Genomic DNA, 15,329 nt, shown 5'->3' with positions numbered 1-15,329 from the left:
TCGAAAATGTTTGACAGTGAACATTAAAGCTTTCTGGCAGCTTCGCATGTCAGGAGCCTGAGAAATTTTGCACCTACATCAGCAGCTCTGGTGAGTATTTAATCTGAGGAATATGCAAGCTAGGTCTTGCCCGACTTGGCTGAAGGACGCTGAAATGTGCCAATCCCTTTCAGCGTGAAACCGGTCGAGAGAATCAATAATTTTCTCAGATGGAATTGCTCCCATTATGCTTTAAGACGGAAGCTTGTTGCCTTTTTCTTGGCTGTTGCCAGAACGGAACTCGTGAGGCATATGTGGAAATAGCCGTTCAAGTTCTCATCAGCAATGTTTGCATTTTCAGGGGAACAAACAGAAAACTTTCCGCAGTGTGCTTGGCGCAATGGAACTGCTATTTCATAGCTGTGCTTTCATTTCCAAAATGTTTAAATCTTATTCAGTATTGAGAAAATGAAACTTAAGTGCTTGTCAGCTATCCTAGAACATTCCTAAAAGCTGAAATGTTTGAAGCCGCGAACAGGTTTATTTCTTAGGGAGCCTTTAGCAACTGGGTCTGCCCACATTTTTTTTCTTTTTACCTTATAGCTCTACCACTAAAATCAGAGGCTCTTTGTAAAGTGGAAGCTGAAAATGCAAGGTCTCCCCCTGAAATATTCCTGAGAAATTTAGGTCCCCGCAGCCCTGGCAGGCTCAAGATATTTTGCGGTCAGAAGCAGCAGTGAACAGCACTACCACTGTACAGTGGTACCTCGGGTTAAGTACTTAATTTGTTCTGGAGGTCCGTACTTAACCTGAAACTGTTCTTAACCTGAAGCACCACTTTAGCTAATGGGGCCTCCCGCTGCTGCTGCGCCGCCGAAGCACGATTTCTGTTCTCATCCTGAAGCAAAGTTCTTAACCTGAAGCACTATTTCTGGGTTAGCAGAGTCCGTAACCTGAAGCGTATGTAACCCGAAGTACCACTGTACTTGCCCAAGGTATGTGTAACCCTGAGCTCTACCTCCATTGCCATTTGTTAAAAAATAAAGATTTACTTTTCTGTTTTCTTCACTTGCCAAACCCTTTTGAATGCTTGGTTTCCCCTGGCTGGACATACTTGGAAAAGGCTGGGAATGGTGGTCCAGATTCCTTGAGAAGACACCTCACCCGCCACTGCTGATTTTTTCCCTATAGCGAAAAGCCATGGGGAATTCCTGGCATGCTCTACCAGATCATGTGGGGCAGAGTCACAACCCAGCAGGGGTCTGGATGCTGCCGAGGAGTGTGCCACCAATGGCCACATACAGTGGCACCTTGGTTCTCAAACTTAATCCATTCTGTAAGTCCGTTCCAAAACCAAAGCATTCCAAAACCAAGGTGCACTTTTCCATAAAAAAGGAATGCAAAATGGATTAATCCGTTCCAGACTTTTAAAACCAAACCCTAAAACAGCAATTGAACATGAATTTTACTATCTAATGAGACCACTGATCCATAAAATGAAAGCAATCAACAATGTGCTGTACTATAAAATAAAGAAGACAGTATTGTAGATGATAAAAATTAAAATTAATTTTTTTTCTTACCTGCACTGATGATAGTCATTGTTTGGATGGGGGGCTTTTATCCATTTCCCCAATCACACAATCAATCAATCAATCAATCAATCAGTAGCTGAACTGGGTTCCATACAGTCACAAAAACAAATGAACCGAAAAAGCCTCAAAAACAAAAACTTCCGAAAAATGTTTGAAAACCGGAACACTTACTTCCAGGTTTTTGGTGTTTGAGAACCAAGGTACCACTTTATCCCAGAATCCCATGCAATTGCCCTGGGCATCGGTGACAAGACAACCTGTGCGGGCAGGCAAGCGGATGTGGAAAACTTTGAAAACCTCTGACCACAGTATGTTGTGGACCAATGTCTTTTTTTTTTAAACACCAACCCTGCAGGGAGGACCTGGGCCTGAGAGAGAGGCAGGCCTCCAAAGCAGCTCCTGGCTTTGACAAATGACATTCCAGTCGTGCTCCTGCCGTGCTCCTTTCCCGTGTAGGTTTGCTGCAGCAGAAGGTGGGTGTTGCAGTTTTGATTTGTTCTGGAAATGTCAGTTTCAAAGGAGAAGCTTTGCGTTGGAAGAATCTCCAGCTTCTTTTCCTCCCAGTTCTAGTAAACAAAGGGGGATTTCATTTTGCAAGCAGCCGGGGAAGGGATCAGACCTTCCAGAGAAAGAAGAAAAACTTGCACACTCAGTTGTTTGAGCTGGAGTAAGACAATTAAAAAGAGTCATACCCCCATTAAACAAAATAAACCAAAGATACAGGGAATAAAGAAATACAGACATAGCAGGTTGAAAGCAGCATCAAGTTGGATATTATCACTGAGGTTGTTGTTCCAAAACATTACAGAAAATACCAGTTTCCCCCCATAAACCTGTAGATTGGTTTATATGTATTCCTTTGTAATAAGCTAGCTTAATCATCATTTACTATAGACCAAATTTTCTCAGTCCATTCAGATATAGTAGAAGTTAAACTCCCCAACCCCCCGCATTTTTGGCTATTATAATCTTATTTCTTGATCATTTTCCAGAATAACATCTTTTAGATAACCGAGCAGAAATACTTTAGGTTCCATATCGGAGATATTAGCCTGACGGCAGTGCTTCTATTTGAGGACAATTCCAGGAGATGTGTATGGAATCTACCTTGTTTAATTCACTTTGCCAACATTTATCAAACCCTAACTTAGATATCAAGTTCAAGGCATTAAATACCATTCATGGAAGGTTTTCAAACAGTTCTGCTTTAGGTCTGCTGAAATTATATCAAATTCCATGCCCGTTTTCTCATGCATGTATGATCCAAGATTACAAAATCTTATGATAATGCCTTTATCCAAATGGGAAATAAATAGAATTTCCCATTTGTTCTCTTTCCTGACTTCCCCACATATATTTGAATCAGAGAGGAGGTTGCAGTGCTGATTTGAAAATACTGGAAGAGCAGAGATCTCCTTCTTCCCATGCACTTGTTGTGGGGTGTGATACATAAGTAGCAGTCAAGTACAACATTCCTTGTTTTCCTAGAGTGGACATGCAGGGGGATGTTTGGTCCAGCCAGTCAAAAACTTCCTGTTTCCTCCTGGCCTGGAGCATCCTTCCTCTTGCATGTGACCAGAGGTGGGCGTGACCTTACCTGTCCAGGTAACAAAAGGACAAGGCATGCAGCCATCTTTCTTTGAGTTCCTCTGTCGTTGGAGCAGCTTTTTAGCTAGAGATGGTCTGTTGGCAGCCAACAGAGGACACTGGGGTTATCCCCATATGGGATAGATCTACATGTATATACTTTGTAACTAAGTCTGCCTTCAGGGATCCAACTGTGCACTGATGATGTGAGTAAACTTTTATATACTTTACACAAGATTGTAGTGTGATTATTCTTTTAAGACGGATATAAGGGAACTTACCAGGAATGTATTAGTGAGAGGCTTACACAAGCCTGCAACCAGCTATCTGATGGGCTTGTAAAAGGGGAATGTTAAATTCTGCTAAGTAAAGGAACTTGCTAGCACAACTTAGGAAGGATATTAATGAACAATATATCCTCTCCTGCCTCCCTGAACATTCCCACACTTGTGACCTTCTCAATTGATGGAAGAGAAGATTTGAAGTGACCTACAAGCCTCTCTAGTGCAGTCCCTATCCAGCCCTGCTTGGGACCCTCCCCAAGGCACACCCCTCCTCCTCAGGCCCCTGCTGCTCCCCACCCAGCTGGCTGGCCTAGAGTGCATCCTCGCAATGCAACCCTGCCTCTTGCTTGCCCGAATGGGAGGACAGAGAGAATAATAATAATAATAATAATAATAATAATAATAAATAAATAAATAAATAAATAAATAAATAAATAAAAAATTTAATTTATACCCCGCCCTTCCCGGTTCAGAAAACCGGGCTCAGGGCAGCTAACAACTAATTGAAAACACTTTAAAACACTTAATTATAAAAGCAGCATAAAATACAATATAAAAACATGAATAACAATAAAATTCAAAATTCAGAAATCAATTTAGGGGAAATAAGCATTAGATAATCCCCAGGGCTAGCTGGCTGAATGGTCCTATTTGGGCCAATGAGGAGGCCAGGGGAGAATTAGCTGTGGGATGCCAGAGCGGGTGATCTTCATAAAAGGGGAGGGGTAGGGAAGGGAAATAAAAGATCAGGCTGAATTCAAATTAAAGGCCAGGTGGAATAGCTCTGTCTTACAGGCCTGACGGAAGGAGGTTAAATCCTGCAGGGCCCAAGTCTCGTGGGACAGAGCATTCCACCAGGTCGGAGCCATCACTGAGAAGGCCCTGGCCCTGGTGGAGGATAGTCTGACTTCCTTAGGGCCCGGGACCTCTAAACTATGGTTGGGGTGCCTGTTTAGAAACCACTGACTTTTGCATGGCTGGAATTGCTACCCTTGGCAGAAAGACCAGAGTTGCAGCCACCTCTTTGCCCACCAGTTAGCCCACGATGAGAGGGGATGCAGCCACCCTGGGTTTAAGGGCACTCTTTGTTTTCCTAGCATGGAAGCATTTCGTGCAAATGTTGTTGTTGTTGTTTAGTTGTTTAGTCGTGTCCGACTCTTCGTGACCCCCTGGACCAGTGCACGCCAGGCACTCCTGTCTTCCATTGCCTCCCGCAGTTTGGTCAGACTCATGCTGGTAGCTTCGAGAACACTGTCCAACCATCTCGTCCTCTGTCCTCTTCTCCTTGTGCCCTCCATCTTTCCCAACATCAGGGTCTTTTCCAGGGAGTCTTTCTTCTCTTCTCATGAGGTGGCCAAAGTCTTGGAGCCTCAGCTTCAGGATCTGTCCTTCCAATGAGCACTCAGGGCTGATTTCCTTCAGAATGGAGAGGTTTGATCTTCTTGCAGTCCATGGGACTCTCAAGAGTCTCCTCCAGCACCAGAATTCAAAAGCAAATAGTGCAAATAGAGAGAGGATATCGTGGAGCAGGGGAAGGTTCAGAAAAGGGCAGCCAAAATGATCAGTGGGGTACTCCCATTGAGATACTCCCTTGTGGAGGAAGGTTGTAGCATTTGGGACATAGAGGAAAGTCTAGGAAGAGGTGGCATGATAGAAATTTATGAAATCATGCCTGGCTTGGGAAAAGTGGACAGAGAAATGTTTTTCTCCCTCTCTGACGACACGAGAACTTTGGGATGAAGCCGAATGTCAGTCCTTGCGGCTAGTGGCCATAGACAGCCTCCATGAATTCCTCTCATCCTCTTTTAAAACATCCAGGTTGGTGGGTATCACTGCCTCCTGTGGAAGTGAGTTCCATAGATTAACCGTGTGCTGCCTGGAGAAGGATTTCCATCTGTCCTGAATCTTCCATTCATTGGCTGCCCAGTAGTTCTAGTGTTTGTAGAGAGGAAGAAACAGTTCCCTATATGCATTTTCTCCCCGTCACGAATCATTTTATACACTGCTTTCATGCCGACTCTTATTCGCCTGTTATCTAAGCTTAAAAGTCCCTTTCCTCATAGGAAAGGCAGAGAGAGATCGAGATCCAGAGGCATAGATTCTTTGAGATCCCAAGTTTGCAGCTGGGTGCCCCCTATATCCCTTTTTCTACTGCAGTCACACAATTCGTGGCAGAGAGGGGCTTTGAACCCAGGTCTCCCAGGTCGTAGACCAGCACTCTAACCACTGCACCACCACTGACCACATTTGACATGGTGTGTCTGAGCAGCAAGGAGAGCTTACCAGTATCTCACAAAGATGGTATAAGGCAGAGTAGTCTTACACCACAGATCAACTTGCTTCATTTATAAGAAGAAAAGGCTCTGGAGGAAACCCTACACAAATCCAGAGTAGAGTCCCTAAGACGGTTGGGTGGAGCCTTGTACGCCTCCTTCCAGCAACTCCTGCTGGTGCCCAACATCTTGCCCTGCTTTCCTTTAGACCTCATTGGTGAGGCCGAGAGTGGGGTCTTGTCGTCTGGGCAGCCCAGGACCTGCAGACAAACGGCCCAGGCCTGTGCTCCAGGGAGGTCGTGGGTGGCACTGGGTCTAAACCACTGAGCCTCTTGGGCTTGCCGATCGGAAGGTCGGTGGTTCGAATCCCCGCGACGGGGTGAGCTCCCATTACTCTGTCTCAGCTTCTGCCAACCCAGCAGTTCGAAAGCACATCAAATTGCAAGTAGATAAATAGGTACTGCTTAAAGATACAATCTTGCTTAAAATGTATATAGGAAGTGCAGTGTAAGTGATGGAAGTCAATCAATGAAATTTTATTATTATTTTCATATAGAAATATTTGTAGAATAAACTTGGAAGAAATTCTTCCAACTTTTCTTCTTCTTTTCTTCTCTTTATTTCTTCTTCTTTTTTCTTTTCTTCTTTTTCTCTTTTGTTCCTTTTTTCATATATATGTGCTTATTTGAAATATGTATGTATGTATGTATTTGCAATATTTTGCTTATATTTTGTAACAATTATGTTAAATAATTTTTTTTAAAAAAGGGTACCACTGTGGCAGGAAGGTAAATGGTGTTTCCGTGCGCTCTGGTTTCCATCACAGTGTTCCATTGCGCCGGAAGTGGTTTAGTCCTGCTGGCCACATGACCCGGACAGCTCTCTGTGGACAAACACCGGCTCCCTTGGCCTGAAAGTGAGATGTGTGCCACAACCCCATAGTCGCATTTGGCTGGACTTAACCATCCAGGGGTCCTTAACCTTTACCTTTTACTCCATTGTCTCTTGAGACAGGCAGATGCCGACAACAACAGAATTCCAAAGTCAAGATGTAGTTAACTGGTGTAGCCTTGGCATGGTGATTTTTACCAGTGGCAACCAGAAGGATGCTTGGAGGATTTACCCTGGCAGGGAGCGGTGATGATCAACAATGTTAGAAGCTGCCTTGTGCCCGTTTGAGGCCACCGGTCCCTTTTAGCACTGTGCAGTCGGCTCGGAAGCATCTCTCCAGGAGCTGCGGCCATCAGAGACATCTTCCCAGCTGTGGGACCTCAGATCTGTAGATGGCAGGACTGAACCTGGGGCCTTTTTCACTCCGAGAAGGTGTCCTGACCCCAAGCTTTGGAGAATTTAGTTGAAAGTAAAAGAAACGAGCTCTACATTTCTGTTTGGGACTCTCCCCCCGCCCCCGCCCTGCTTTTGGCACAATTTTAAGCCTTGCTTGTTTACCCCTCCAGATATGTTAATTAAAGTGTGTGATCTCGTGCCATATCAGAAGATACAAAAACGAGTGTTTTAGCCTTATTGCAGCATTAATTAAAAAATGTGAGATTGAAATCATCGTTTCGAAGCGTGCTCTTCAACCCCCCCCCCCCACTATCTTGATTCTCAGAATCAAAGAGGGTCACGGGCATTTTCTGTGTGGGCGTTGCGGTCGTTTTTCTTTAATGCTTCTTTCTCGAAGCCGGTGGAAACCTGCCGAGAAAGACGGGCAGGTGTAAAGAGGGAAGGTCAGCCATTGTGGAGTCTGGAGTCCCAAGTGGAGGAGCAGGAAAGAACTGTGGAGCCCAAGAGTTCTTCTCATTCACTGGAGGAGTTTGGGAAAGGACTAAGTCGGTCCCAAGCAGAGAAAATTGCAAGAAGCCTGGAAGGTCCAGGATGAGGAGGGCTCTGAAATTAGGCAGGAAGAACCAGGTGAAGAAATATTAAGATGGGGATCCCTGGCTTACTAGCAGTACATGTGAAAAGGATCTAGGGGGTCTCTGTGGACCACAAGCTGAACATGAGTCAACAGTGTGATGCAGCAGCAGGAAAAGCTAATGCAATTCTAGGCTGCACACAGGAGTCAAGTGTCCAGATCAAGGGAATTATTAGTACTGCTCTATTTTGCCTTGGTCAGACCACACCTGTGTCCAGTTCTGGGCTCCACAATTTAAGAAAGATGTTGGCAATCTGGAACGTGGGCAGAGGAGGGGCAACCAAGATGATCAAGGGTCTGGATACCGAGCCGTATGAGGAACGGTTGAAGGAGCTGGGTGTGTTTAGTGAGGAAAAGAGGAGACTGAGAGGAGATCTGATTGTTAGGATATAGTTCCACTTTTAGAACAGGCATGTGGAGTTGTTGTATGTCACATGTCTGTTTCCTTCCAGCACAGTCTGCTGGGGACTTCCATTGTGTGTAGCTTTTGCCTATGCTGCTGTTTGCTTGGACACGAAGGGAAGCAGACATGTTTTTTCCTTTGTCCTGATGCTGAATAAATGCTTGTAAATATGCTTACATATGCCTCTGTCCGCTACTTCCGTTGCAAAGAGTTCTTATCTCTGCTGGCTTGCATGCTCAGTCTCTAAAGGTCTCTGAGGCTTGAGTCGCAGTTTTGATGCTGTTCCAAGAACAGGAGTTCGCCCGGCTGCGGCCCGGTGGGCTGGAGCCAGCTGGGGGCCTGCCAATTGCCCCCATCTCCCCGGACGCAACCCAACACTGATGGCCATCCTCTCTGTTACATGGAAGAGGGAACAAGCTTCTTTTCTCCTGCTCTGGAGGGTAGGATTCAAACCCATGGCTTCAAGCTACAAGATAGGAGATTCGAAATCAACACCAGGAAGAACTTTCTGACAGTAAGAGCTGTTCTGCATTGGAACGGTCTCCCCCAGAAGGTGGTGGACTCTCCTTCCTTGGAGGTTCTTAAGCAGAGGTTGGGTGGCCGTCTCTCATGGATGCTTTAGCTGAGATTCCTCCATTGCAGGGGGGTTGGACTAGATGATCCTGGGGGTCCCTTCAAACTCTACTGTTTTGTGATTCTATGAAGATACCAGTTGCTTTAAAACCCCAGGAGGAGAGGGGGCTCTTGCTCCCGGGTCCTCCTTGTGGGCTCCCCATAAGAGCATCCCACTGGACCAGGCCAGTGGCTCCCCTAGTCCAGCATCCCCTTATCGCAGAGGTGGACCAGATGCCTGTGTGAAACCCTCAAGCAAGATCTGGGTGCGAGACGCCTCTTTCCTCCTGCAGTTTCCACCCACTGGGATTCAGAAGCCCTGCTGCCTCCAACTGTGGAGGCAAAGCGTAACCACCATGTCTAGTCGCCATCGATAGCCCTCTCCTCCTCCACCAATTTGTCTAATCTTCTTTGAAAGCCACCCAGGTCAGTGACCATCCCTGTGGCAGGGAGTTCCACAGTTTAACTCTGTGCTGCATGAAAAAGGATTTCCTTGTCTCTGTCCTGAACTCTTCCAACATTCAGCTTTGTTGGGTTTCCATGAATTAGGAGATGACCCACTTTCTCCTTGCCATGCGTGATTCCACACGCTTCCATCGCACCAACTTTTGCTCTCCTTTCCTCTGCGCCAAAGAGTCTTTTCCACCTCCGGGAGTCTCTCTCCTGCCGCTTCTTTTCCAGGCTGGTTGGAGAGGCCGCCTGCTTTGCATGTGGCTTATACACTAGCAGGGAGCAGAGCTCTTTTGTGTCCATCTGTTGCCAGCCTCGCTTAGTAACAGCGAGAAGGTGCCGCGATGCACGTCCCACTGCAGAGGCGAGCGGCCTCAGTGCAGCTGCTGGTCAGATTTCGGTGGCCCATTTCCCCTCCTCCTCCTCCTCCTCCTCCCTGAAATGGCTGTCCATGGTGTGTGGATGATTGTGGCAAGAGTGCCTTTATTTCGCTCCTTTATTTTTGCTTTGCAAGGGACCGGTTCTCACATGCTGGCTTGCTTGGAAGCAAACAGGAGCTCTCCAGGGTCCAAGAAGAGGGAGAGAGAGAGAGAGAGAGACTCCTCACCTCTTTTCCCTCCTCCTTTTACCTGGGGATCCCCTGAGGGAATGGACCTGCTACCTTCTGCATGCAAATACTACTACTACTACTACTACTACTACTACTAATTTATTATTTATACCCCACCCATTTGGCTGGGCTTCCCCAGCCACTCTGGGTGGCTTCCAACAAAATATTAAAATATTAAAAGCTTCCCTAAACAGGACTGCCTTCAGATGTCTTCTAAAAGTCTGGTAGTAGTTGTTCTCTTTGACATCGGATAGGAGGGTGTTCCACAGGGCAGGTGCCACTACCGAGAAGGCCCTCTGCCTGGTTCCCTGTAACCTCACATCTCGCAGGGACGGAACCATGAGAAGGCCCTCTGAGCTGGACCTCAGTGTCTGAGCTGAACGATGGGGGTGGAGATGCTCCTTCAGGTATTTTGGGCCTTTGAGGCCGTTTAGGGCTTTCAAGGTCACCACCAACACTTTGAATTGTGCTCAGAAACGTACTGGGAGCCAATGTAGGTCTTTAAAGGACTGGTGTTCTATGGTCTCAGCAGCCACTCCCAGTCCCCAGTCTAGCTGCCGCATTCTGAATTAGTTGTAGCTTCCGAGTCACCTTCAAAGGTAGCCCCACATAGAGCGCATTGCAGTAGTCCAAGCGGGACATAACCAGAGCATGCACCACTCTGGCGAGACAGTCTGCGGGCAGGGAGGGTCTCATTCTGCATACCAGATGGAGCTGGTAGACAGCTGCCCTGGACACAGAACTGACCTGCACCTCCATGGCAAAGCAGGCTTTGAGCCACACCTGAGGCTGGTTCGCAGATGATGTTCTTCATGCAGTGCACCGCTAACCTGTGGAACTCCCTCCCACAGCGGGCAGTGACGGCCACCAAGTTGGATGGCTTCAGAAGAGGGCCAGGCAGATGTATGGAGGAGGCTATGAATTGCTACCAACCACAATTTCTATGGTCTGCCTCTGCAGCTAGAATGCCAGTGGCTGGAAGCCACAGGAGGGGAGAACGTTCTTGTGTTCGAATCCTGCTTGTGGGTCTCCCGCTGGGGCATCTGGTCGGCCACTGTGAGAACAGGATTCTGGACAAGAAGGGCCGTTGGCCTGATCCTGCAAGCATCTCTTGTGTTCTTGTGTCAGGCCTGCAGCAGAGTGAAAATGGCCATGCGCTATCAGTCCTCACAACCTCACAGAGAGAACGTCTTCCGCCTCATCCCCCAACCCTGTCTAAGTGGAGATGATGATGATGATGATGATGATAATATTAAATTTTTATTTATATCCCGCCCTCCCCAGCTGAAGCCAGGCTCAGAGCGGCTTACAACAATAAAAGTACAACAACATTCTCAAATCAATTCATTCTAAAATCAATTCAAAATCAAATTAATGGCAACCATTGGGCTAGAGTTCTGTGCGGATTACCAAAAGAGGGGGTCAGACTGTGCCTTGGCCAAAGGCCTGGTGGAACAGCTCTGTCTTGCAGGCCCTGCGGAAAGATGTCAAGTCCTGCAGGGCCCTGGTCTCTTGGGACAGAACGTTCCACCAGATTGGGGCCACGGCCGAAAAAGCCCTGGCTCTGGTTGAGGCCAGCCTAACCTCCCTGTGGCCCAGGACCTCCAAGATGCTTTTGTTTGAAGACCGTAAGGTCCTCCATGGGACATACCAGGAGAGGCGGTCCCGTAGGGACGAGGGTCCTAGGCTGTATAGGGCTTTAAAGGTTTAAAGATGGGTTCTCCACTGTTGTATCTTTGAATCCTGCCCTTCTCTCCAGGGTGTGGGAATATTTTGCCCAGCGTGGGACTTGAACCCACAAAGCTGAGTCTTTTGCTGAGCCTTGAGCCAGTCGTAACAGACTGCAAAGGTGGATGCCAGAGAGCCACACTTCCCCCTGGGGCTGGCTGCTAGGCAGAGCTGCCTTGGACAGGGTTGGAAAATCATAGAACCACAGGAAGGGAACCCCAGAGCTCATCCAGCTCAACCCTTTGCACTGCAGGAATCGCATCCATGACCCTCTGGTCAGCTCAGAGTGCTGCTTTCCTTAGAGAAGGACAGTCTCTCATGCAGGGCCACCAGACTGTATTGTACTGGAGATGCATGTGGGTTTTTTAACTTGGGAACACCTGCATTTTCTCAGTGTGCTCTCCCACTGAGAGACATCGTCCCCTACAACTGACTGCAATGCATGCTGACCAGACTATCAATTTTCCTTCTGCAGTTGTCAATAGAGGCACTGCGATGATGGAGGGAGGAGCCGCCGCTGAGAGCGGTTTGTATGTGTGCGTTGCATGGATGTGAGCAGAAATGAGGCACTGGAATCGGGGCCTCCCAGGGCATGCTGCCCTCCCTGCGAGGCCACCCCGAACCCCAGCCCCCTAGGACCACCCAGAACCTCTGGGCAGCTTCCACCTCCTCTACCTCTCTTTCAAATCAGAACCAGTGAAGGCGGTGAAGGTCCTGTGTGAGTGTCTGGAAGCGGTTGGAGGATGGATGGCGGCTAACAGATTGAGGTTGAATCCTGACAAGACAGAAATACTGTTTTGGGGGTACAGGGGGTGGGCAGGTGTGGAGGACTCCCTGGTCCTGAATGGGGTAACCGTGCCCTTGAAGGACCAGGTGCGCAGCCTGGGAGTCATTTTGGATTCACAGCTGTCCATCGAGGCGCAGGTTAATTCTGTGTCCAGGGCAGCTGTCTACCAGCTCCATCTGATACGCAGGATGAGACCCTCCCTGTCCGCAGACTGTCTCACCAGAGTGGTGCATGCTCTGGTTATTTCCCTCATGGACTACTGCAATGCGCTGTATGTGGGGCTACTGTTGAAGGTGTCCTGGAAACTACAACTCATACAGAATGTGGCAGCTAGACTGGTGACTGGGGGCGGCTGCTGAGACCACATAACACCAGTCCTTAAAGACCTACGTTGGCTCCCAGTACGTTTCCGAGCACAATTCAAAGTGTTGGTGCTGACCTTGAAAGCCCTAAATGGCCTCGGTCCAGTATACCTGAAGGAGCGTCTCCACCCCCATCGTTCTGCCCAGACACTGAGGTCCAGCTCCGAGGGCCTTCTGGCGGTTCCTTCACTGGGAGAAGTGATGTTACAGGGAACCAGGCAGAGGGCCTTCTTGGTAGTGGCGCCCGCCCTGTGGAATGCCCTTCCACCAGATGTCAAAGAGAAAAATAGCTACTAAACTTTTAGAAAACATCTGAGGGCAGCCCTGTTTAGGGAAGCTTTTAATGTTTAATAGGTCATTGTATTTTAGTGTTCTGTTAGAAGCCGCCCAGAGTGGCTGGGGAAACCCAGCCAGATGGATGGGATATAAATATATTATTATTATTATTATTATTATTATTATTATTATTATTATTAAGAACTTCATGTGCCAGAGAGAGAGAGAGGAAGGGAGGAGGGGGATAAGGGGGAAAAGATTACAGGAGGGAAAAGTTGGGGTGGAAACCGCACAAACAAACCCATCCAGGTTTATGAATGCTTTTAAATCTCTTCCTCTCAGTTAATACCCATTTTTCACGCACAGGAGTCTTCAAAAGCAGCCGCCTCCGTCCAAAGAGCAGCAATTGTGCTCGTTTGCGACAACCCTTGAGACAACCTCACAATCAATAGTGCAAATATTAAAAACCATAAATCCGGTCAACCTTTGACATGAGGACAGGGGCAGCTTGCAGCTTTGCGTGGCCCAACGGCGGTGGGGCAATTTTCCACCCAGGGAGTGACGGGCGAGGGGGTTCGCCGTGACCTCCAATTAAAGGGGAAATAATATGTTAGTGGTTGAGCTGACAAAATGGTGGCTTTTTATTTAATATGAAAATGTATTTATATTTCCTTAACAGGAAAGCTCGAAGCGGCTAACAACATAGAATAGAAATAATAATAGAAATACTAACAGAATAATAATAATAATAATAATAATAATAATAATAATAATAATGCTAATAACATTTAATAATTCAGCCAGCTAGCCCTGGGGATTATCTAATGCTTATTTCCCCTAAATTGATTTTTGAATTTTATTGTTAGTCATGTTTTTATACTGTATTTTATGCTGCTTTTATAATTAAGTGTTTTAAATTTGTTGTTAACTGCCCTGAGCCCGGGGTATAAATTAAAATTTTATTATTATTATTATTATTATTATTATTATTATTATTATTATTATTAATGCAAAACTATAGGAACAGAAGTCCATTGGGACATTCTGTCCAGTAGCCCTCATCCATAGCCCTCTCCTTCTCCATGAATATGTCAGATCCTCTTTTAAGGCCATCACCGTTCCATGTGGGAGGGAGTTCCGCAGTTTAACTCTGCGTTGCATAAAGAAGGACTTTCTTTTCTCTGTCCTGAGTCTTCCAAAGGGGCGTCTGGCTGGTGGAAGCTGGAGTCTAAAGCTTCTTGAGGCTCCCCAGGTTGGGAAAGGCGGATGTAAACGGACTACTGGCTGCATAAAAGAAAGGACCTCTTCATGCGGCGCATTGTTAGACTATGGAACTCCCTCCCACAGGAAGCAGGGATGGTCTAAAAGTTGGATGGTTTTAAAAGAGGATGGAATATACTCGGAGTCGAGTGTGGATTTCATGCTCTTTATTCAGCTTATAGTAATGAGGAATGGAAGTTCCCCCAGAATGTCTGCTGTATATACATTATTCACACAATGGGCCCCACGTGATTGGCTAATTCGGGGATTCTCCTGTAGGCCAATCAGGTTGCAGATTCACTTCCACCTGGAGCTGGATTGGGTGGCTCCTGTGAACCAATCAGACTGCTGCAATCTGGATCCTATTGTTCTAGGACCAATCAGACTGCTGCATTTTGGATCCTATTCAACTCAGTACATAACAGAGGATCTCTCTCTCTCTCTCTCTCTCTCTCTCTCTCTCTCTCTCGTCCTCCTTTGACTTCATCCAGGAATAGAAGCATGTTTTTTTTATCTGCTCCTGAAGCAAGATTTATGGTCCCCAGACTTTCCTCTGCTTTTCTTTCAGCATTCTCTAATTCTTCTCCAGAACAGTAAATCAAACAGTTTTCTTTTAATTCTGGCTTGTTCTTTTTTTACTGCCTCCCCCTCTCAGAGCAGCAACTGCCTTCATGGGGTGGACCCAGGGGAGAACTGAGCTTGCTTGCCACGGTGGGGTGAGATGGAGACAATGCTATTTTTCTAGGGGGGCGGGGTGGGCGGGGGGAAGGTGCCAGAACTCACCGTGAACGCCTCCCTTGCTCTCTTATAATGGCAATGGCGCCCACCTGAGAGGGGCCGGAGCTGCGTGGCTGAAAAAATGCCCTGGATGGAGATATGGAGTCTGTCACTTCCCATGGAGGCGCAGGTCAGTTCTGTGTCCAGGCCGGCTGTTTACCAGCTCCATCTGGTATGCAGGATGAGACCCTCCCTGTCCGCGCACTGTCTCTCCAGAGTGGTGCATGCTCTGGTTATCTCCCGCTTGGACTACTGCCATGCGCTCTACGTGGGGCTACCTTTGAAGGTGACCCGGAAACGACAACTAATCCAGAATGCTAGACTGCAGCTAGACTGGTGATTGGGAGCGGCCGCCAAGACTACATAACACCGGTCCTGAAAGACCTACATTGGCTCCCAGTATGTTTCCAGGCACAATTCAAAGTGTT

This window comes from Podarcis filfolensis, assembly GCF_964270895.1.
Source record: "Podarcis filfolensis genome assembly, chromosome: 14".
Taxonomy (NCBI): Eukaryota; Metazoa; Chordata; class Lepidosauria; order Squamata; family Lacertidae; genus Podarcis; species Podarcis filfolensis.
Note: the sequence above shows the minus strand (reverse complement) of the source record.